General features: G+C 39.7%; 1 protein-coding gene across 1 annotated transcript in view; it reads right to left on the minus strand.

The window, feature by feature from the left end:
- CELF2 (CUGBP Elav-like family member 2) overlaps positions 1–15,863 on the minus strand; it is a 549,658-nt gene extending 533,795 nt beyond the window's left edge. Inside the window, exon 1 of the mRNA XM_043498695.1 lies at positions 15,843–15,863. The gene's annotated coding sequence lies outside the window, so the exon portion shown is untranslated. The remainder of the gene's footprint in view (positions 1–15,842) is intronic.
- Between the last annotated feature and the right edge of the window lie 8,228 nt (positions 15,864–24,091).

Below are 24,091 nucleotides of genomic sequence, written 5' to 3' on the forward strand. Positions count from 1 at the left end.
TATGGTATTTTCTTGGTCGATTGGATTTGTGCTGCTAATCCATGGGCAAAATCCTGCTCTCAGCTCTGTCTGGCAGATCTTGATTCTGATCTATTCTGCAGTCATGGAACACTCATTAAGTCAGAATCCACAAAGATGGGCAGGGTATCAGAACATGAAGTTTGCCTACGCTAAGCCTTTCGAGCCAGATCCTCCACTATCACATATTTGCATTTCCCAATTGACTTTAATGGAACTATGCCAGTTTACACCAGCTGAGGATCTAGCCCTTCAAAAAGGGTAACTATTTCCAGGATTACAAAGTTACATAAACCAAGCTTTATCCTGTACTCAACTATGGATTCTGCAGATGAGCAAACTGCAGTGTCTCTATAATTACATTGCTATAGAACTGACAAAAATCAGAATACCCAAGGTAAATGACCACTGATTTTCATATCATGAAGGGAGATGGGAAACAGAAGAAGGTATGACACAAATGAAAAAAACCTGAAAGCCTGATGAGTACATTTTCTGTATTATTAGATTTGAGCAGTCACAATTTTCAACTTGTTTGTATTTCTCGCAAATTTACAACTCTCCTGAGACATAGCTTTCTCTTTCTTACCTTAAAACCAGTCAAAGGCCAGAATTTTTCATAGTTGGTTGTCTAAAGCTAGGCAGCTAAATCGATATTTACACCTACATTTTCACAAATGACTTGTGATTTTGGGAACTTCCATTTTGTGTATCCACCTTGAAAACATCTGATTTTGAGAAAGCATTGACCACCCACTCTCTGAAAGACCAGGTGGTGTCTCAAGACTTAGCTATGGTTTTAGGTCAGGACAGTATGAACAATTTCTGTTGAAATTGTTTTCCAATGGAATTTTTTTTTTTGGACAAAATGTGAGGGGAGGCAGTTGCATCACGGAAGATGTAAGCTGACCAGAAGCCTAACCTAGAGAAGAGAATGGGAGGAGGAGGGAACTCAAACTACAACTCCCAGAGGCACCATGGTAGCATTTCTGAAACAAAATATTCAATTTTTTCTTTTTTTACTTTTTTTAGGGAAAAAGCCCAGCTCTAATTTAGGTGCCTAACTTTAAACATGCAGGTTTGAAAATATTGGCCAATGTTTTATCATCTTCTAAGAACTTTGTAGCTCAAAATGTCTTGATTTCCACTGTTGAAGTTATGCAGCTTGGCTAAAGGTATTGCCATCTCTTTTTAATCTCAACACCAGGGAATGGAACGTGCAGACACTCCTCTTTAAACAGACTGGAAATAGATAGGACTCATAGCCACCCAACTATTATGCTATGACAATGTCAACTGCTGTTATAAATAAATAAGTAATTAAGTGAATATCAGTTCATTAATATTGGCAAATGTGGAAAGCAAAAGATTCAGTCCATTTGCAATTTGTTAGAAACTGTGTTTTGTAGCAATAGCTCAGTCTAATTCAGTAGGTACATGTGTTAAATTTGGTTGAAGATAATTAGGCATGCATTCAATTCTTGGTCAGATTTCTCTATTGGAAACTCATACTCCCACTGTATTGTAGCATTCTTTTCCTAACCTGCTGTAGGCATTTCAAAAAGAATGATTATCACAAGATGCACCCTGCTTCTCATCTCCCATTACAAATTAATCTTTAAATTTTCTAAACTAATTGTTAAATTTCGGTTTAGCAGTTAGCATTGCTCAACATTTACTGGCAGAATTAACTACCTCACTCACTACAGGGCTGATATTTCAAGCTCAATTACATATTCATATGACTCAGATTGGTAGCTCATGTCTTCTTACAATAACCATAGCCAGAAGTGGGCTGAAACCAGAAAATCAAATCCAAACACTTTCAAAATTCCTGGAGGAGTTGGCTTAGAATCCTTGGATTGGACTGCATGGGTTGGGTTAGTCATTAGATCTAGAATTAGAAGAGGCCCATTTTCTGGTTACGTTTTGGATAGGGCTACAATCTCACATGAACAGACTTCCCATCAGATTTCCTCTTAAAATGTCTTATGCAAATAGTCAAATTGTATAGATGTCCACCATTTATGAACTATGTAACATTAACTGTAGGTGGCTGGATTCTTCAATTGACCTGACCTGTTAGCAGGTGTTTGAACTTTGCTGGGAGATGCTAACTCACTGTGGCAAGTGTAACAGTGTAACCCCAGCCTGGATGAGAAGATGTGGGATTGGCCTGTCTAGAGTGTGCGGATTAGAACTCCAAAGAGATTAACTCTAGGAACATCCCATCCTGGGAAGAAGTTTAGGATTAGAGTTTGTTAGATTGCCTTAATAAAATCAAATCCTGGGACGGTGGTGAGTTTTGACTCTACATCAGCATTTTGAGTAATTGATTTGGAACCAACTGCTCAGCATAACCCGATTCACAGAATCATACAATTATACAAATTCACCCCAACTAACACACTTCGGAGGCGTAAATAGTTAGGAACCTCATGGTTACACTAGAGTTGACATTAATGACACTAGTCAGATGCAGTGTCTTCCTAATAGTAAAACTCTCCAGTGCTGTTGCGTTGGAATGGATGCCACTCAGTATAGAGGGCCCCGAGGCTCCTCTCACCCACCCACATAAATCCATCTATTTTACAACAAGGAAGTAGACAGAATGTGCCGCAGTGTGTGGCATCAGTGTGAAAAGGAACAAATCCGTTTAAACTAAGAATTGATCTGGAACTCTTCCAATAATGAAAAGTTATGGGAATTTGAGATTGAAACTATCTGCATGAAGGCAGGATTGTCTGTCCTAATCCCTTTTTGGCTGTGCCTAAATCCTTTCTAGTAAGAGCCAATGAATAATAAGGGATTTAGTCTTTTTTATTGATTGATTGATTGATTTCATCCTTTAATCCCTCTGTTTCTTTCTCTCTCGATTCTATGACTTTTTCCATACAGTCCCCTATGCCTGGAGCCCCATTTCTGACCCAATCTGCCAGAGATCTCCACCCTCTCCTATTCCAAATCCCTATTTAAAAATACATTTCTTCTTTGAAACCTTCTAACCACTGCTAACTTTCAAAAAGCATGCTCTAATAACCAAAGCAGATCTTATTGATGATACCCTACTCCTCCTTTCTCTTTGCCTCTCTACTGTTCCATCATAACCTATATCTTGACCTTTGTGACTGTAGCTTTACAAGGCAGCATGGGGAGACATTTTCAAAGTCATAAATGGCAGGTAGGCACCTCACTCCCAGTGACTGTGAATGGCGTTAAGTGCCCAACTGTCATTTGTACCTTGAAAATCTCCTTACTGTGTTTTATATATCAGCAAGCACCATAGACATTTACGGGGATGCACAAACAACATGCTCTTGTCACCATATTATAAGTATAGTTAGGATAAGTGTTCTGTGATTTCTGTTTAAAAATATCCTTTGTGAAACATGCAAGATATATTCACTCTACTGTATGCACTGGGTAAATAAGCATTGTGTGTATTACAAAAAGAAAAGGGGTACTTGTGGCACCTTAGAGACTAACAAATTTATTTGAGCATAAGCTTTCATGAGCTACAGCTCACTTCATCGGATGCATTCAGAGGAAAATACAGTGAGGAGATTTATATACACACACAGAGAACATGAAACAATGGGTTTTATCATACACACTGTAAGGAGAGTGATCACTTAAAATGAGCTAGTACCAGCAGGAACGGCGGGGGGAGGGAGGAAAACCTTTTGTGGTGATAATCAAGGAGTGCCATTTCCAGCAGTTAACAAGAATGTCTGAGGAACAGTGGGGGGTGGAGTGGGGGAGAGAAATAACATGGGGAAATAGTTTTACTTTGTGTAATGACCCATCCACTCCCAGTCTCTATTCAAGCCTAAGTTAATTGTATCTAGTTTGCAAATTAATCCCAATTCAGCAGTCTTTCGCTGGAGTCTGGTCTTGAAGTTTTTTTGTTGAAGGATAGCCACTCTCAGGTCTGTAAACGAGTGACCGGAGAGATTGAAGTGTTCTCCGACTGGTTTTTGAATGTTGTAATTCTTGACGTCTGATTTGTGTCCATTTATTCTTTTACGTAGAGACTGTCCAGATTGACCAATATTCATGGCAGAGAGGCATTGCTGGCACATGATGGCATATATTATATTGGTATATGCACAGGTGAACAAGCCTCTGATAGTGTGGCTGATATGATTAGGCCCTATCATGGTGTCCCCTGAATAGATATGTGGACAGAGTTGGCAACGGGCTTTGTTGCAAGGATAGGTTCCTGGGTTAGTGGTTCTGTTGTGTGGTTGCTGGTGAGTATTTGCTTCAGGTTGGGGGGCTGTCTGTAAGCAAGGACTGGCCTGTCTCCCAAGATCTGTGAGAGTGATTATAGATCTGAGGGTGGCTATCCTTCAACAAAAAACTTGGACCAATCCACACAAGAGATCCACTTCCGGGACACTATGGTGCTAATAAGCGAAGGTCACATAAACACAACCCTATACCGGAAACCTACTGACCTATTCCCACCTACATGCCCCTAGCTTTCATCCAGATCACACCACACGATCCATTGTTTACAGCCAAGCTCTACGATATAACCGCATTTGCTCCAACCCCTCAGACAGAGACAAACACCTACAAGATCTCTATCATGCATTTTTACAACTACAATACCCACCTGCTGAAGTGAAGAAACAGATTGACAGAGCCAGAAGAGTACCCAGAAGTCACCTACTACAGGACAGGCCCAACAAAGAAAAAAACAGAATCATCATCAAGGATCTACAACCTATCCTGAAGGACGACCCATCACTCTCACAGATCTTGGGAGACAGGCCAGTCCTTGCTTACAGACAGCCCCCCAACCTGAAGCAAATACTCACCAGCAATCACACACCACACAACAGAACCACTAACCCAGGAACCTATTCTTGCAACAAAGCCCGTTGCCAACTCTGTCCACATATCTATTCAGGGGACACCATCATAGGGCCTAATCACATCAGCCACACTATCAGAGGCTCGTTCACCTGCGCATCTACCAATGTGATATATGCCATCATGTGCCAGCAATGCCCCTCTGCCATGTACATTGGTCAAACTGGACAGTCTCTACGTAAAAGAATAAATGGACACAAATCAGACGTCAAGAATTATAACATTCAAAAACCAGTCGGAGAACACTTCAATCTCTCCGGTCACTCAGTTACAGACCTGAGGGTGGCTATCCTTCAACAAAAAAACTTCAAAAATAGACTCCAACGAGAGACTGCTGAATTGGAATTAATTTGTAAACTGGATACAATTAACTTAGGCTTGAATAGAGACTGGGAGTGGATGGGTCATTACACAAAGTAAAACTATTTCCCCATGTTATTTCTCCCCCCCATCTCACCCCCTCACTGTTCCTCAGACATTCTTGTTAACTGCTGGAAATGGCCCACTTTGATTATCACCACAAAAGGTTTTCCTCCTTCGCCCCCCCCCTTCCTGCTGGTACTAGCTCATCTTAAGTGATCACTCTCCTTACAGTGTGTATGATAAAACCCATTGTTTCATGTTCTCTGTGTGTGTATATAAATCTCCTCACTGTATTTTCCACTGAATGCATCCGATGAAGCGAGCTGTAGCTCACGAAAGCTTATGCTCAAATAAATTTGTTAGTCTCTAAGGTGTCACAAATACTCCTTTTCTTTTTGTGAATACAGACTAACACGGCTGCTACTCTGAAACCTGTGTGTATTACAGTGACTGATATAACCCTACTTTGATGCACGAAGTGGTGCTAGCAACTTATAATTAATTTGGCTAATCAAAGAATTATAGAATGCATTTGTAGATTCATATATTTTAAGACCAGAAGAGACCTTTGTGATAATTTAGTATGATCTCCTGCATTACACAGGCCAAATAACCTTGCCCAATAAGCTGTGCACCAGGTCCATAACTTCTGCTTGCGCGCCAGCATATCTTTTAGAAAGACGTCCAGTCTTACTTAGAGATGGCAAAGAATGTAGAATGTATCACATTCCTAGGCAGCTATTCTAATGGTTAATTACTCTCACTGTTAAAAACTTGTGCCATATTTTCGAGTCTGAATTTGTCTAGCTTCAGCTTCCAACTACTGGATCTCATTGTGCTTTTTTTGGGTAAGATTAAAGAGCTGTCTATACTATCATAAATTCTTCCCTATGTAGGTACTTGTAGACTATGATCAAGTCATCTTTTAACCTCTGTCTTCAATAAACTAAATAGCTTGATCTTTTCTCATTTTAATTAAGATGTATATCATCCCACTCTATAAAGTGGGCACCCATTACCTAAATTGAAACACACAATCTAAACACCAGTACAGTACAAAAGCCTGTGTTTATCATGCATTGACAACACCACAAATACAGTGAGTATAATAAATTCAAAGATTTTCCAACCACTCAGTCCACTCTCTTTCCAAAAGCCAGTGGAGAAAACAAATCCCATAGAATAAAAGTCACAATGGTAAGTGTGTGTCAAGAGGCAACAGTGGAGTTGTATGGCATGCTATTGTATGGCATGCTGAGTGGACAAGTCAGAATTACTAAGCATATATTTCTCAGAAAATAAAACTGGACACCTAGCTTTTCCCTGTCTATCATCCAAACTATAATTTAATTTTATATTGAGAAACAAAGTACCCCTTGATGTATTGTTTATTTCTTACATTGCAAGAGAGAGATGTACAATAATGAAAACTATTTGCATGTTTGAAGAACTTTTAACCCGCTAGGTCTTTTAGAGTTTAATTTGTAAAATAAATACAAGAAAAAAAGAAAGGTAAAAGTGTGGTGCAGTGAATCCCAGGTTAGGCATGTGGGAGTACTCTTGGGCTACCAGTTTTTGTGGATGAACAACATTTTAGTGACTAAAGTATAAGCAGTGTCAGAACAGGCTTGGAGCCTTGGATGTCGAAGCACTATTCAGCGTACAACAGGTAAACACTGATTACAATATGGAACTCTAAGCAGGAAATGCCATTGTCCTTGTGCTATTACTCCTGTTTTTTTCTGACTCTATGGTAGTCCTTGGCTTTCAAGGGCAACAACCTCACCCCAAGTTTAAATGTGGTACCAAATTCAATGCAAGGTCTTTTTAAAAAAAATATTTAAACTAGCCAAACACTGCTAATACATAGAGAACTTGAGTTACATGTTTTCATTTGAGTTTTGGGGATGCCTTCTCTACCCTGGAGCCAGTGTCACTGGAATGAACCAGGAATCTAAGGCATATTGCAAAATGGAAGCAAAAATGACATGTTTGTAGAATGTTTCAGGGCTCAGCTAGAACCTTGGTTGAGAGTCCTCAATAGGCAAGGGTAATGCTGCATGGAGACTCACTTACAGCCTGATCCAAAACCCACTGAAGTGAATTGGAGTCTTTTCACTGACTTCTGTGAGCTGTGGATTAGGCCCTAAATCACTGGATGATACCATGCAAAACACAAGAGAAATCAATATCTGGATTCATTTAGCATCTCAGCACACAACTTACAAGCATAAAGACCTAGGAGGCAGCAAGTGGCTTAAAATCACTTAAAATCCTTTGCCATCTGGATATTGACATTCACTATTTACACAACATTCTTTATGAAGTTTTCCAGGAGAAAAAAACATGTGGACCTATGGTGTTTGGACACAATTAAAAGGGCACATGCTAATTTGGATGGCATGAGTGGCCATTACAGCTCTGCAAGCGTCTGGGTAATCAGACTCAGCCAGTGCAAGAGGAAAGATTGATGATGACGAGACTTGGATGTCTAACCCTCTTTTTGACATGCACATGCAAGTAACCTACCAATCCTATTATAACCAGCCACAAGGCATTTCTAGCAATCTATGCTGGATAATAATTCATACTTTATAGAATCTGTAGAATTTGGATTTTACTTTTAACAGTAAATTCTGTTTTGATTAAGCGCTTCTCTTTTCCGCATTTGACACTGCCCTGAAAGGGATGGCCCAACAACACCAATACCAAGGATAGGGTACAGTCAAAAATTAGGATGGGAAGAGCCACTGATCCATCTAGTCATCTAAAAACATAAGAACGGCCATACTGGGTGTGACCAATGTCCATCTAGAAATTTCTAGAAACTCTGTGGCTACTTAGACAATTTTTTTCTTCCAGTCCAAAATAGTCCTGCCTACCATATATTTGTGGGAGCTTGAAAAAACTGAGGGAAATCTGAGATACAGCAGATTGACTCTAAAAGTCAATGTCTATTGCACTGCATTTTTTCTCTTAACTTGTCTTTGGCTCAAGGGGGAGGCAGCTGATGGGGAAAATTTTCCTCGGGTTTGAAGTGGTAGGCTAAATTATTCCAATGCACTCGTCTAAAAGTGTGTTAACTGTAGTATATTTTTCATGCACCTATCTGGGTGCTTAATAATTGAGTCTTAACAGTCTGTCCCAAAACAGATTACCTAAACAAGCCTTCTTCAGCCCCTGAACTATCCCTAAATATCTATAACATTCACTTAAATTAGGCAGTAGGGTCTAATATTTAGGACACTGAACTGTAAACCAGGTAATCCTGGGTTCTAATCCTAGCTCTAGCACCAACATATTGGAAACTCTTCAGGACAAGGGCCGTGTCTCATGACGTGTTTGCACGATGCCTACCACATCTGATCTGGGGCCTCTAGGTGCGACCGTAATACAAATAATAAATAATAACCAGCAATGGGTCAAAGTCAGGAACATTTTTGGTTAAGACAGTAAACTTGTGGACTGAGAGAGACAGAAAGTTCCACTATGTTTCAGGGAGCAGAGAAGTCATAAAGGGAAGCTATATCAGCAAGGACAGGTAGACCAAAATCTGTCAGGTAACTAATCCATTCACGTTAAGTGGGATCGACTATGCCCATATAATGTCTGAGGAAATACCATCTAGTCTATTTAAAAGTCTGGCCATGCTGCTGCATGCTTGCAAATGTCTCACATCGAAAACGATGGAAAGCTTCCTGATCTCATTTAATGCAATTGTTTCCCCTTTCTAATCAAATATTTTCATAGTGTAAAACTTACAAGAGCATCATAGGCTGTTTTACTATTTAGCAGACAGTACTGCCGCAGAGCCATGAAATATGGCCCTTCATTGTTAATATAATTTTGAAAAATAAAGTATGTTTATTACCTGTTATTTTCTGTTAATTGTTTTGTGTGGGGAAAAATAAAAGCTGCTACCTTGAAGCATAAAAAAAATGACAATGTGCAGTCATAGTTGAGAGAATGAAAGTGTTCGGGCTATGAAAATTATGTAAATGATGCATTCCAGGAAAAGAACTTTCTAACCCTCAGGGTCTTTAAACAGCATTAATTCAAGAAGTTAGATACAAAATGTAACTTTTCATGCTAATAATGATTTCATAAGGAAAAACTCGTTAGTAAAGGTGACAAATATGAAATTCTATTGAACATTTAAATTCAGAAAACTGAGTGTGTGCCCCGGGAAATATTTACACAGCCAATGACTCTCTGATGTTATTAAGTAATTTATTTGAGAAAGTCTCCATTCATGAGTTTACATAAGAACAATATCAGGTTTACAAAGGCTTGTGTTGTCAGTATAGTAAATAACTAATTTACAGTGACTTTTGCTTAAGATTTTCATTAGGTTGTTCAATATTGTTTGATAATTTAATGTCAGTTTCATTAGATCATAGTTCTCCCTCCATGAATAGAGAAAATTAGAGCAAAAATAAATTATGCTACTTAGAACGTTAACTAAACTTCAGAACTATATATGAGAAGTGAGAAAAATTAACCTGATTTTCATCTAAATTATAAATCAGCTTAGCTATATAATGCAGGGCACTAGCTGAAATATTGCAATTAAGCATCTGAAGTGGTAAGAGCCTAAATTTTATTGGTGTGCACATTTTTCATATGCCAGATCGTCCAATGACAATCCAAACACTGTGTATTGCTTACTCATTCTGGGTGGTTTGGTTATCTGCAGCATCATTTTATCAATTTATAGGCTTCTTTGCATTAGCATCAGCAGTGAGCCTTTTCATTAAATAAGTCTGGAAACTCAAATACCCTCACACTTCTAGAGAATTCATCCTTGATCTTTATGATTATTAATTACAACGTGATCTAGAAACTGGAACCATTGGGCTAGGCACTGTAAAAACACATAACAAAAATATAGTCCCTCCCCATAATATAGTCCCTGTTACAACTTGAGTGGATATGACAGACAGAAGGAACAGAACATCCTTTCAGTCTTGATGTTGACACATAGGTGGCGATGGATATGTGGAATCTTCAATAGCTACTGCTCATGTCATAATATCCTGGATATACTTAGGGAGAACTTGCTTTCTTTATCCTATGTGACACCTTTCACCAGAACTAAATTCAATGACTAAGCCACTAACCTGCAACAGATAATGTTCCAAGATATACAGTGATCAGTGTGCGACACTCTTTGCTGCCCCATAAGTATAGTGTTGGCTTGCAGTGCAGACAGAAAAGGTGAGAGCAACAGGAAATGAATTGACTGCTATGAAAGGAGGACACATATAAGTGTCCACAGCTAAACACAGCTAAAAAGATGCTCTTCATGGAGGCGGCTTGTGTGGACTGGAGGGGGGTGATGTGGATGTCAGGGAGTACAGAGAAAAGTAGGTTACAGAAACGGAGATGATTAGGGCCTGGATGGGAGTTTCAGCTGCAAAAACACAAAAAGCGGCTGATCGTAGAGGTACTGTGCAGGAAGAAGTGAAAGGATATAGACCTGGCTTGGTTGGATGGGGAAAGGGAGGGAGGAGAGGCAGAGATCAACCTTGGTTATGGCCCTGAGTGACAAGGAGAATGGTGTATTGCCTTTAAAAGAGCACATGAAGAATGGGGGAAGGGAAATGGCTCGGAGAGAAGATAAAGAGCTCAGTTTTGTCCATGTTTAAGTTATAAGAATGTATCATTTAGAACAAAATAAGATTAGTTCCTGTGCAATCAGCAAGGCCATCAAGAGTCCTCTTGGCTTGCTGCTGCTGGTAGATGCCTGATGGGTGAGGAATTGGAATCAGGAAGAGAGAAACAAACACAGTAGAATGAGTTAGTATTTTGTTAATAGAACAAGCCACTCATTTAAAAGAATATTTTTATTCCTGACGAAAGGCATGGGTGCAGATTTTCATATGAGAAAGTCATGTAAAAATCAATCGGAGGTTTCATTATGACGGAAGCAGAGGGACTGTGCTCATCTGTCTTGTGAAAGCATGAATGCAGGACGCAGTAAGAAGAATGTCCCACGGGGCAGGTCCTCAAAGACCGAATCTAAATAATTCACATAGGATTCAAGTAATTGTTTTGAAAAAGATGCATTAAGAATATTCCCCATTAACAGCAATGTGTTGGTGACACCTGAATTACTCATGATAGTTGTGTAAAATAACTGGCTGTAAAAACAATAGGGGCCAAAGGTAATATATGGTTTATATTTCTTCCTGTCTTCCCCCCACCTGACCCATGTTGGGCAGAGTTTACTGATACAGACAGTATTCATTATTGTTCTACCATGACAGGTTGCAGGCCATCACACCTTCAAGTCCCATCATTCCGATGATTTTCTCACACTGGATTTAGATACCAAGGTAACAGTAGCTCTAGAAATAACTATAAAGTAACATAGCCCTGCTGACCCCACCCAACTTCAATTCCAACTAGATTTTAAGCAGCTGCTAATCCCTGGAGCACAGAGAGAGTTAGAGACTGACTTCAATGTGAGCTGCTCAGTGCCCAGCCCTTTCAAAAGTCAGGCTTCTGCTCTGAGTGCTGGGGAAGCCCCCATTGTGACTTAGGGTATGTCCAGGCCTCAATTGCAGGGTGTGATTGCCCATCTTGTCGATATGCCCAAGTGGTGTTAATCTAGCCAGTTTGGGTCCTGGAGCAGTAAAGCCACGCACTTTACTCAGGTGGCTAGCGCATGCTGCCACAGATTCACTGCTCCAGGACTTGACTAAAGCTAGATGAAAGCTAGTTCTGGTATGTTTACTTGATCTGCAGCCAAACCCTGTGATTGCAGTACGGACATATCCTTGGTCTGCCTTGGGGGCCTGTCAAAGTTACAGCAGCCTCCCTGGGCTACCATATGGCCTGCAGCCCTGCCTGGAATCTGCACAGTGCTTTGGCCAGCATGTCCCCTATGCTGGGGCTTGCAAAAGGGTCTTCAGCTTTCTCTTTAGTGCCTGCGGTGGGGGGAATCCACTCCCAGGAGGAACAGGGACTTTTAGTAACCTTTTATGCAGCTTCAGTCCTTTTACCTGCCATACAGGGACTGCAAAGTGGGAATGAGGAATCTCATCCTTAGGGCCTAACATTAGGCACCTGTTTGAATAGCAAACCTTACGTGTAGCCTCTACTAGTGATTCTCAGACTGTGGTCTGTTTAGCTCTCGTTGGTAGTCTCCAGAGAGCTGGTGAGTCAAATGGCACTGACTGTACCTCCTTGTCTCACCAGAGGTCTTAGGGATGTTGCAAAGAAGAGCCTGGGTGCCTGTAAACTCAGCTGGAAACATGGAGGAGGAGCCAGTTCGCATCCTTCTCCTAATAGCACATAAGAAGAGAGGGAACAGGAATTATCCTCAAGGATGGGAGCTCATCAGTGAAACAGTGTAAAATACCTCAGTATCACTTTTCTATGTAACCGTTTGCTGTAGTGGCCACACATGACAAACAAAAGAGGAGGTGGTCCATGTGACTCTGAATGGGAGAGGACCATTGGACAATCTCTTTAGTTGAGAAGCCCTGGTCTGTATAGTATACTGAGAAGTTATTATACATTGTAGCATATCTGCACATACAACTCATCAATCACATTTTCCTGTTAATCATATTTGCTTCATTAGTGCCTGGGCACCAGCTAAGACTGGGGCCCCATTGGTTTAGGCACTATACAAACACAGAGTACTAGACATTCACAGCCCTAGAAAGCTTGCAATGTAAATAGACAAAAATGAACAATTGGATGACAGAAAACATCCCGTTAGTTCCATGATTTATGTTGGGGAGGTGGGGTTTGAGTTGGGAGGAGATATGCTAAACAGAACAACAAAGTAAAGGAGAGAGGACATTGAGGAGTATAGGGAGAACTGTCCAGGATAGGAACGAGAAGGGAATGCAGGGCAGGTGGGGCTGAGGTGAAGACACTGTGAAAGAGGAGATGGGAGGGTGTTGGAGCAAATAGTCATCAGCACAGGGAATAGGATGCCCAGTCAAAACTGTAGCAAATACTTCAACATCAGTGTGTATTGGTCCCTTCTTAAGCTACTTCTGCAGCTGCCCCTACCATCTTTGGCTGGCTCCTCCCTGTAATTTCTTTCCCAAAGGCGAAATGCAAGAAGAGAAGGGGGGGGTGCTGATTAGGACCTAGTGCCCCAGAGGGTCTCCCCTGCACAATTCTGAGTGTCTGGGTGCTGGGGAGAAGGGTGGCCCTAGTTATCCCTCCACAGTGCAGCAGTTCCTGCTTAAGCTGCTCCTGCAGCTGCTGCTGCCGCCTTCTTCAGTGACTGTTCACTTCATAGTGTTCTTGCAGAGTCTTTCACAGCAGTAAATGTTGCTGTTTGATATAAAATATGATGATATAATATACCATTAGAGAATGAGATCAAACTTTGACCTCTTAATAGTTTTAGAAAGTATTTCTCTACTGTTTGAATGCAGAATATCTTCAAGATTACCTAAGGAGAGTTATATATGATTTTCTAAGAAAGAATAAAGAAAACCTGCAAAAACTTTAACAAAAGGAAATACATTAAAACAGACAATGGTACTGGTCTTATGTAAAATTCCTCCCTGCTCCAAACACAGGGGAGATCCTGAACACAAGGCAAATAAACTGCATGTGAGCTGGCCTGACTCAACCACTAATTGCTTACCTTTTGGCTTTAAGCATAAACAACTGTGGTTAGTGTCATGCTATTGTAACTCCCCTATAACAAGGGCTAAGCAGGTTCATTTAATTTTGTTTAACTTTTTTTCTGCACTCTTTTTCCCCTCTAGACATTGATATTGCTGCCTGTTTGGTCCAAGCAGTTAGCTGAAATTCACAGCATTACCAGGTTGTTTCTATTAGGATGATAAATCAGTTATATAAGTTCAGTATACAATTTGAGACAAGAGAATCAAGCCCTATCCCTTGCAATGCAGATCTTTAGGATTCAACTAAAAAAAACCAAACAAACTGTATGAAAAAAATTACCAAGCCTTTTACTGCAATTAGATACAGAATCTTGCTAGTCACTAACAAATGTATTTGGACATAAGCTTTGGGGTGCTAAAACCCACTTCATCAGATGCATGGAGTGGAACATACAGTAAGAAGGTATAAATACACAGCATATGAAAAGATGGGAGGAGGTGGGGTGCAAGAAGAAGAGAGGAGAGCATGCAATTGAAAAACAGTCAAGCCAGTTCCAAATGGAAAGCTTGAAACCTTCCAGTGACCTAAGCAACACAAGAGACTAAAAACTTAAGATACTTGTTTTTTCATGCAGTCATTAAGAAGGGAGGACATGGTTTGGGGGAAGGAGGGGGTTGGGGGGGCGTTCTGCAGCTTGCATAACTGGTTAAAGATGTGTGATACTTCTTCCGTAGCAGACAAGGAAGCAAGGGAAAAGAGGAAAGCAGCTGTCTCCTGTCAGCATTGCTGTTGTGGAGATCCAGAATTAGCAGACACTGGGAAAGAATTTTATGTTATTTTGGAGTATTTGTTAGTGTCCCAAACCCAGCTTTAATTGCCAATTAAAGGAGATTTTCCTTTTGATATTTTTAAGCCATAAATTCAGAACTTCCACTTTTCACCCCGGCATGCCCAAGTTTGTCATGTGTGTCATGGTGACAAACCATTAACAATAACAATAATACATACAACTCACAGGATAGTGGCTCTTAGGTTCCAACTGAAGAGGATTCTATCAAACTGAAGAGGCGATGATACTTAATGTCCCAATTCAGCAAGGCACTTAAGCACATGATTAACTGTATGCAGAAGAGCAATCTCACTGAATTCAGTGGGAGTATTCACATGCTTAAAGTTAAGCACATACTTAATTGTTTTGCCAAACTGGGGGCTTATTTAGGTTCTTACTGTCTGAACAACATGCTGCGTAATTGTTTCCATTTTGCAGATTTCCTAACAAAACTGTTTATTATTATTATTTTTGTGTTTGGGTAGGACCTAGAGGCCATAAACAAGATAAGAGCCTCAGAGTGAGGATTCTGTAGAAATGGAAAATAAAAAGTTCCAATCTCAAAGAGTTTACAACCTAACACCGCAATCCTGCAGAGAGGACTAGGGCTTAATTTAAAACAGGATGAAGAAGAGAGAAACAGTAATAAGAACATATGTTGATAAAGGGTAGCTATGTAGGTAGCTAGATGGTTTCAAGTAAGCTGCTTTTTAAAAAATAACTGATCTATAAATAATAAATACATAAGACAAAGCCTATTTATATATCTTAGCATTAAGTATCTCCTCTATTTACTACATGTTCTTAATCTGTTCTATCTGTCATCTAACAAGGTATCTTCCATAATTATTTTTATCCAGTTTATTGCTTGGTTCCTTCTGTCCTTTCAAAATTAGCTTGTCTAATCAAAAATCACTTCTGGTTGTAGTTCATTACAAATAGATAGGAAGAATGCTTGTTTACTGAGAAAAGTAATTGGATTAAAATATTGACAAGAAAGAAATCTGAACTGTAATGAATTTTTTTCTAAAGAAATACGAGCAAGCATGAAAACCAACAAAAGCAAAACAAATTAAAAACCCTAATGAATGAAAATACTATAAATAGAATATGATAGTGGATGGAATAATTTATCATCATTGCTTACCTAGTCCTTATTTTTCAGTTGCAAACAGCTGAATATCTAAGGAAAAGAGAAAAAGATTTATGTATTTACCAAATTGTGGTCAAGTAAACTATTGATATTAGCTGTAATTTATCTTCTGGGCTTTGAACCCCTGTACATTTTAATGAAGCTTTGTTACAGAAACAATAAATATAGTCTAACTGCAGCTTTATAATACATCAGAGGAAGCAGTTTTCATTTCACTTATACAGTAATTACGTTGATAAAATTCATTTGATCACAGAAAGACTATGACAGGTTTCAGAGTAGCAGCCGTGTTAGTCTGTATTCGCAAAAAGAAAAGGAGGACTTGTGGCACCTTAGAGACTAACACATTTATTAGAGCATAAGCTTTCGTGAGCTACAACTCACTTCATCGGATGTATTAGGTGGAAAATACAGTGAGGAGATTTATATACACACAGAGAGAACATGAAACAATGGGTTTTATCATACACACTGTAAGGAGAGTGATCACTTAAGATGAGCCACCACCAGCAGGAGGGGGGGGAAGGAGGAAAACCTTTCATGGTGACAAGCAAGGTGGGCCATTTCCAGCAGTTAACAAGAACATCTGAGGAACAGTGGGGGGTGGGGTGGGGGGGAGAAATAACTTGGGGAAATAGTTTTACTTTGTGTAATGACTCATCCACTCCCAGTCTCTATTCAAGCCTAAGTTAATTGTATCCAGTTTGCAAATTAATTCCAATTCAGCAGTCTCTCGCTGGAGTCTGTTTTTAAAGTTTTTTTGTTGATGGATAGCCACTCTCAGGTCTGTAATCGAGTGACCGGAGAGACTGAAGTGTTCTCCGACTGGTTTTTGAATATTATAATTATTGATGTCTGATTTGTGTCCATTTATTCTTTTACGTAGAGACTGTCCAGTTTGACCAATGTACATGGCAGAGACGTTCTTGTTAACTGCTGGAAATGTTCCACCTTGCTGGTCACCATGAAAGGTTTTCCTCCTCCCCACCCCCTCCTGCTGGTGATGGCTCATCTTAAGTGATCACTTTCCTTACAGTTTTCAGAGTAGCAGCCGTGTTAGTCTCTATTCGCAAAAAAGAAAAGGAGTACTTGTGGCACCTTAGAGAACAACAAATTTATTTGAGCATAAGCTTTCGTGAGCTACAGCTCACTTCATCGGATGTAGCTCACGAAACCTTATGCTCAAATAAATTTGTTAGTCTCTAAGGTGCCACAAGAACTCCTTTTCTCCTTACAGTGTGTATGATAAAACCCATTGTTTCATATTCTCTCTGTTTGTATATAAATCTCCCCACTGTATTTTCCACCGAATGCATCCGATGCTCAAATAAATTTGTTAGTCTCTAAGGTGCCACAAGTACTCCTTTTCTTTTTTTGAGAAAGACTATGCTCGGTTTTTATCTTTTTTAAGTGTATATTTGGGCATTTTGGTGTGTGTGTGTGTGTGTGTGTGTGTGTGTGTGTGTGTGTGTGCAGGAGCAAATATTAATATAGAGAATTTGTTCAAGCATTAGGAACCTGGTGTTGAATGATTATCATGTAATTTCTTTAGCTCATACCTTTTCCTGCTTCCCAGTAGTTAAAAATACACGAGCCTGCTGTGTTTCTGTATACTGACCAAAATAAATTAGTGGTATGTTGTTGACAATCTTTTTTTTTTACTGAAAATTTAATAAATAAAATATGGAAAATAACTAGAAATGAAAACACAAGAAAAAGCAATAACACAATATGAAAGAAATAAACAAATGCCAAAAAGAAAACAATAAAATACCATATTAACAAAGAGAATGCATAAGATGAATAACAAATAGAATATAAAAATTGGAAGCAAAATCAGATAATTTAGATCTATAATATAAATAGTAGAAAAGGGATGACTTATGAAAACAGTGAATCTTAAAGCTAGATAAAGTTTGATTCTTACCTATTCAATTGGCTAACGCCTTTAGATCTTTAAATCCACAGACCTAACAAACAAAATTGTGAACAGAAATTAAAGATAATAAATAATGTTTCAACCCTAAGAGATACATTTTATTTATTCATATTAACATAATTAGCACCTCATTTTATTTTGTAAAAAACCATACAAGTCATTCTTTCAGTTGAATAACAGTAGTGTTAGCAACTGAGGTCCAGTGTTGTAATTGGATTGCAAGATCAGAGCCTAAAGCAGTAAAAGTTTAGATTTAAAAGGATTCACTCTCATCACAATATAAATCAGCTTGTTTAGAGAGTGTAGTTTATGCAGCTGGTATGTTCACATTTTGGTACACAAAGAATGAAAAAACCCCACTAACAAAAACGTTAGTTTAGAGCGGAGATGAAAGTATAAAGCATTTGACTACACAAAGACAGGAATTAAATGCCAGATACATCCCTTAAATGTACATATGCAAGTCAGTGGGAAGAAGTTTGTGCATGCCAGAGGCTCTAAGCAACTGTCAGGACCAAAAAAAAAAAAATTAGTTCTGTAGACCCAGCAAAGCATTTAAGCCCACATGTAACTTTAAACACACAGATGGTACCATTGAGTAAAAGACCTCACACTTGGTGAAAGTTATCCATGTGTTTAAGTGCTTTGCTGGATTGAGGCTTAAGGGAATTGAAAGATATTAAGCAGAGCTGTGTTCCTGAATACAACTTTGACTACCTAAATACTCCAACATTTCAACCTTAAAGTTATAGAAATAAAAAAATTGCAAGGGCCACCATTAGCATGACAAGGAACAAAGCATTAGGAGATGATAGATCTTGTTCTATTTGCTTTCTTAGCTGCTAGATGTGTAGTCCTATCAGCTCAAACAGCTACACTTTAAAATACCATAATATACTTAATCTATTATTTGCATCATATAACAGCTGCCAGGAGCTGTCAGTGACCTGTTCTCCATTAAGTGTTCAAAGTATCATGTCATGAGCTTAACTAGGGACTAACCAAAATTTACAACCATTGCAGTGCCTAAACAAGGCTGCCCAGAGCTTAATGCAGGCTACTGTGTGAGAAAACTACCAAGTTTCCCAGGAGAACTTAGACCTGCCTGTAAATACCCTTATCTATACTGAAGCTAGATTGGTACCTAATTTTCAGGAAAGGAACATTACCCCTACTCAAGAATGGAGTCCCAGCTAACCGTGAGCCAACAGTTAGTTGAAAGGTTTACTGCTGTGATGTAGGACTTTAACAACATTCAAACAGGAGAAAAGGGAAAGATCTTTGGGCTCCTCCTGTGGTCACTGTTGTCCAATCAATACCTTATATTTATAATGGATTTCACCTTTTCTTTTCTCTTATTGTCTTAAATACAGTACAGAGATGTGTCCTTGCTATTCTCTTCTGTAACAACTAAAATTAACACTTGTAGCTGAGTCCAGATTGAGAACACTAGAGACTGAAAGCCTCCACAGAAGAGATGCCATGGAATCAATAGCAATACAGGCTTTCCCACACTGTCCCATTAATATACCCTGACTTGTGTTCCTTCCAGAGCAGGTTTGAGAGGACAGTCCTGTTTCAATTCCCATTCAAATCTGTGGCCTCACAGACTGCCTTCAAGGCACTATTAAGGAGGAACCTCCAAAGACGCAGAGGTAAAATATGAACAAACACCCAAAGATTTAGATTTTTATCTGGCCTGAGGCCAAACTATTCAAACTTCAAGTTATAAAGAGCAGATGGAAATCTAACAAGTTTTCTTGTGGGATTTCTAATACTCCCTGTTTCTTGTTGGGGCAGAAATAGTTTGAGAACAGTGTATGGTTATTATTTCTGATACTTCCATGTGCAGCCAGAATCAGGAAGTACAAGGGGGATTAAAAATTAAAAATATGTACTTTTTGAAAGCCTTTTCAAAAGCTTTTTCTAAGCCTCAATAAAAATAGTGAATATGCTAAGTTATCTTCAATATTTTCAGGGATTAATATTTTTTTTAAAAAATTGGTTTGAAATTCTCTTTATCTGGGTACATACTGCAATAAATCTTGAAAAGCTTATAAAATATTTTTTGGAATCAGCTGAATCTGTGATAAGGCTTTAAAGTGTGTTATTCTTTTTGATGTTTATAGTTTGATTTATATCTAGGAGCCTGACCTTGCAACAAATTCAATCTTATCAAGTTCACACTATATCCATGTGCTTCTCGTTTACCACTGCAATTCAAGTTGGGACGAAAGTCCAGAGTAATCCACCCGTTTGTCCATGTCTGAAATGTTTTAGGTGAGAGACACCTGCCTGCTAGGAATAAAGACACCACTAGCTCATTTCACATATCAAGCTGTGAGATGATAACCTACTTCTGCTGTGATGCCCACAGATCATCACCTGTCAAAGGCTGGCTGGCCCTTCGAGGCCAGCTGGACTAAGACTTGCCTGTGACTTAGTAGTTCTCCCTCTGCCCCACTGATGAGCTGGCAACATAAGGGCTAAATTGTGACCCCAACTGGGTGTAATGGGACTTAATTAGAAAGACTGAACCTAGCTCTGGTGGTAGAGCAGGGAAAGCACTACTTAAATAGAGCTGGGATCTCAGTAAAGGAAAGAAGATCCTTGAGAGAGGAACAAGGGGAGTTCCCTTCTGGGAAAGAGCCTGAGGAACTCAAGCTGTCATCCACAGGAATCAGGGGAGGTTCCTCTCTGGGGGAACCCTGAGATAGGGCCTAAAAGGAGCAGGGAGATTCTCAGATGTAATTGCTGGAGTCCTTAGCAAATGGAAGCAGTGGGGCAAAGATGTTGGGGAAGATACAGCTCAAGAGAATCTCTGCTTGGCCCAGGAAGCATGGGTTTTCACCCAGGCCCGAGAGATGCTGAACTACACATTTCAACATTGTCTGTGAACTTTAAGTTTAATTACTCTGGAAGGGGAGTGAACTGCTAGGTGAGATGGCCGGAGGGACAAGCCACAAGAAACCCAAAGAGGAAAGTTGGGAGAAGATGCTGGCTGGACTGGCCTTTCCAGTGTCAAGGAAGTAGCTATTGGCTATAGGTGAAGTCTTCTGCAATATTGCATCCAGGCATGAGGAGGCACCCTCAAGGTGAGGATGCTTACACGACCTCTCTTATTTGTTGAGCAAGTGATAAGCCAAGATTACAATTTTCCTGCTTAAGTGGCTGTTCATTTTGTTATCCCAATTTCCCATTTGTCTGTTTCATTCAGTTATTGCATCCTGTGCACCACCTAGATTGTGAACTTCTAGGGCAAGAGCCGTCTCCTTTGTTATTCATCTGTACATAATTGAGCCCCTTCAATGGAGTTCTTGGGCATTACCATAATATAAACAAATAAGAAACAAAGGACTAATTTTTGGTCACTTTCAATCTTTCACAGATTCATACAAGAGACCTGGTCTGGAATCTTTTTTTAAAAAAAACAAAAACAATCAAACAAACAAAACTCCCTAAACAATACAGTCCTCTAAAATCTTCTTTATCAACTCTACTGCAAACTTATCAGCCTTTCTAGTACTATTGAAAAATTTCTTCTCCTTCCTTGGATGGGGACCCTCCCACAAAGAAAAAAAGTCCCATTTGTGCTTCATGGTGTGAGCCTTAGCATAGGATTCTGGAATTTAAGGGCTTGCCTACATGGAAAAATTTACCAGCATAGCTATATAGGACAATCATCATTCTGCTAACTACATATAGTTAGCATATATATATATATATAGTTAGCAGAATGATGATTGTCCTATGTAGCTATGCTGGTAAATTTTTCCATGTAGGCAAGCCCCTATATATAGTGTATGTGTGTGTGTGAGTGTGTGTGTGTGTGTGTATGGAAATCAAAAATATACAGCACCAGAACAAAACTGAGACTTTTCAACTCAAACATAATCTTAGTGCTAACATATGGCTGCAAGAGATCTACCAAAATGTTAGAAAACTAGACCCTTTCAAAAATAAGTGCCCACAGGAGACCCTGGTCATTACCAATGAAGAGATCAGAGAAATCACCAACCAACAACATGAGAATCAGAAGGAAGCACTGAACATATCTGAGGCATGTACTCCGGATGCCAACAACCTAACTCCCACATGCAATCATCATGTGGAAAACAACTGGTGTGAGGAAACGAGGGACCCCAAGAGAAATCTTAAAAAGAACCCTTAGTTGGTAGGGCAGAACAGTTGATCTCTACACCAGAGAGCAGCTGGAAGCAGCAGCAAATCACAGAGAGGAATGGAAAAGAAGAGTTTCTGCCTTGTGCACTGACATTGGCGTGGGAAGATATAAATTATATATATCTATAAATTATATATATATATATATATATATATATAAATACAAAGATATTATATAAATATAATAATAATTAATAATAAACTATTATGGTTTATGTGACAGGTTGGGCCCCTTGGGATGTCACCTAATATGCTGAGATACCACTGAGTCTACCTGTTCGGCCAGCGTGGGACCCCTTTAACCTGTCTTGCTGAGCCAGGCTATTAAAGCCTCATGTAACACACACACAGATAGAGCCACACCCAGCTACAGATCAGCTCTGGGAAGAGTCAGTTTAAGGGACTTGCTTCAAAACTCAGGTGTCCACCTCCCTTGGAGTGCAGACCCAAAGGTATATTATGAAATCCACCTCGTCCCTCAACGTGAAAGAAGGTATGCACACCTCCTCACCCCTCCACCCCCAGGTAGAAATTACAGAAAGTGGGTTATATTATAAAAAAAATGAATTTTATTAACTACAAAAGGCAGATTTTAAGTGGTTCAAGGGAGAGCAAACAGAACAAAGCAGATTACTAAGCAAATGAAACAAAACACGCAAACTAAGCTTGACGCTCTAGATAGGTAGGATACAAATTAGCAAAGTCTCACCCTGAGTGATAAATAGGCTGGCAGATTCTTACGGCACAAGTTGCCTTGGCTTTCCCAGGTTTTCATACACAGGTTAAAGATCTTAGCCTGGGACCATCATTTCTCACAGTCCAGTCTTTGTTCTTCAGGTGTTTTCAGGTGTGTTGTGGTAGGGAGAGTGAGGACCCGTTATGTTGTCATTGTCCCTCTTTTATATCTTCCCCCCACTTGCTGGAAAGCTTTTTTTGCTGTGACCTTGGCCAAACAGTTCCCAAACAGCTCCATCCTCTTTGGAACGCCCCTTCAGGTAGTTGAAGGCTGCTATCAAATCCTCCCTCACTCTTCTCTTCTGCAGACTAAATAAGCCCAGTTCCCTCAGCCTCTCCTCGTAAGTCATGGGCTTCGACCTGATCATTTTTGTTGCCCTCCGCTGGACTCTCTCCAATTTGTCCATATCCTTTCTTTAGTGGGGGGACCAAAACTGGATGCAATACTCTAGATGTGGCCTCACTGGTGCCGAATAGAGGGGAATGATCACGTTCCTCGATCTGCTGGCAATGCTCCTACTAATGCAGCCCAATATGCCGTTAGCCTTCTTGGCAACAAGGGCACACTGCTGACTCATATTCAGCTTCTCATCCACTGTAATCCCCAGGTCCTTTTCTGCAGAACTGCTGCTTAGCCAGTTGGTTCCCAACCTGTAGCTGTGCATGGGATTCTTCCATCCTAAGTGCAGGACTCTGCACTTGTCCTTGTTGAACCTCATCAGATTTCTTTTGGCCCAATACTCCAATTTGTCTAGGTCACTCTGGACCCTATCCCTACCCTCCAGCATATTCACCTCTCCCCCCAGCTTAGTGTCATCTGCAAACTTGCTGAGGGTTGTTGGACTGGCCTCATCCAACATAGCACATTTGAAATACAGAGACATGGTCAATATTCCCAGCTTCAGATAAAAAATGATAGCTGCATACAAATTGGATAAACACATTCAGAAAATTATAACCTTTCCAATGATATCTTATAAGAGCCATCTTGCATAAAGTACATTTCAGTTATGTCATATCTATAACATAACCATATTTCCCTGAAGAATATGGGGTGTAGCGTCATAGTATAACTCCCCCATGTGGACATTATTTAGCAATAAACGTGACTTTATTTTGGATGAATTAAAGTCACTTTATTCCAGAATGGAATATCCACAGGAGGGAGTTATATCAAAATAGCTATAGCAAAAGTTATTCTGCTATAGCTATGCTGACCAATTTCCTCATGCAGACAAGCCCTTAGTGTCAGCTAATCTAGGCTGGTATGCGTTTCCATCTTCTTCAATAAAATATGTTTCTGAAATTACACAGCCCACAGCTGAGTAGAATCAGCTTGGATTTTTAGACTGTATTCAAAGCAACTCCATAACGCTAATAAATCAGA

Source organism: Dermochelys coriacea, chromosome 1, assembly GCF_009764565.3.
Source record: "Dermochelys coriacea isolate rDerCor1 chromosome 1, rDerCor1.pri.v4, whole genome shotgun sequence".
NCBI lineage: Eukaryota > Metazoa > Chordata > Testudines > Dermochelyidae > Dermochelys > Dermochelys coriacea.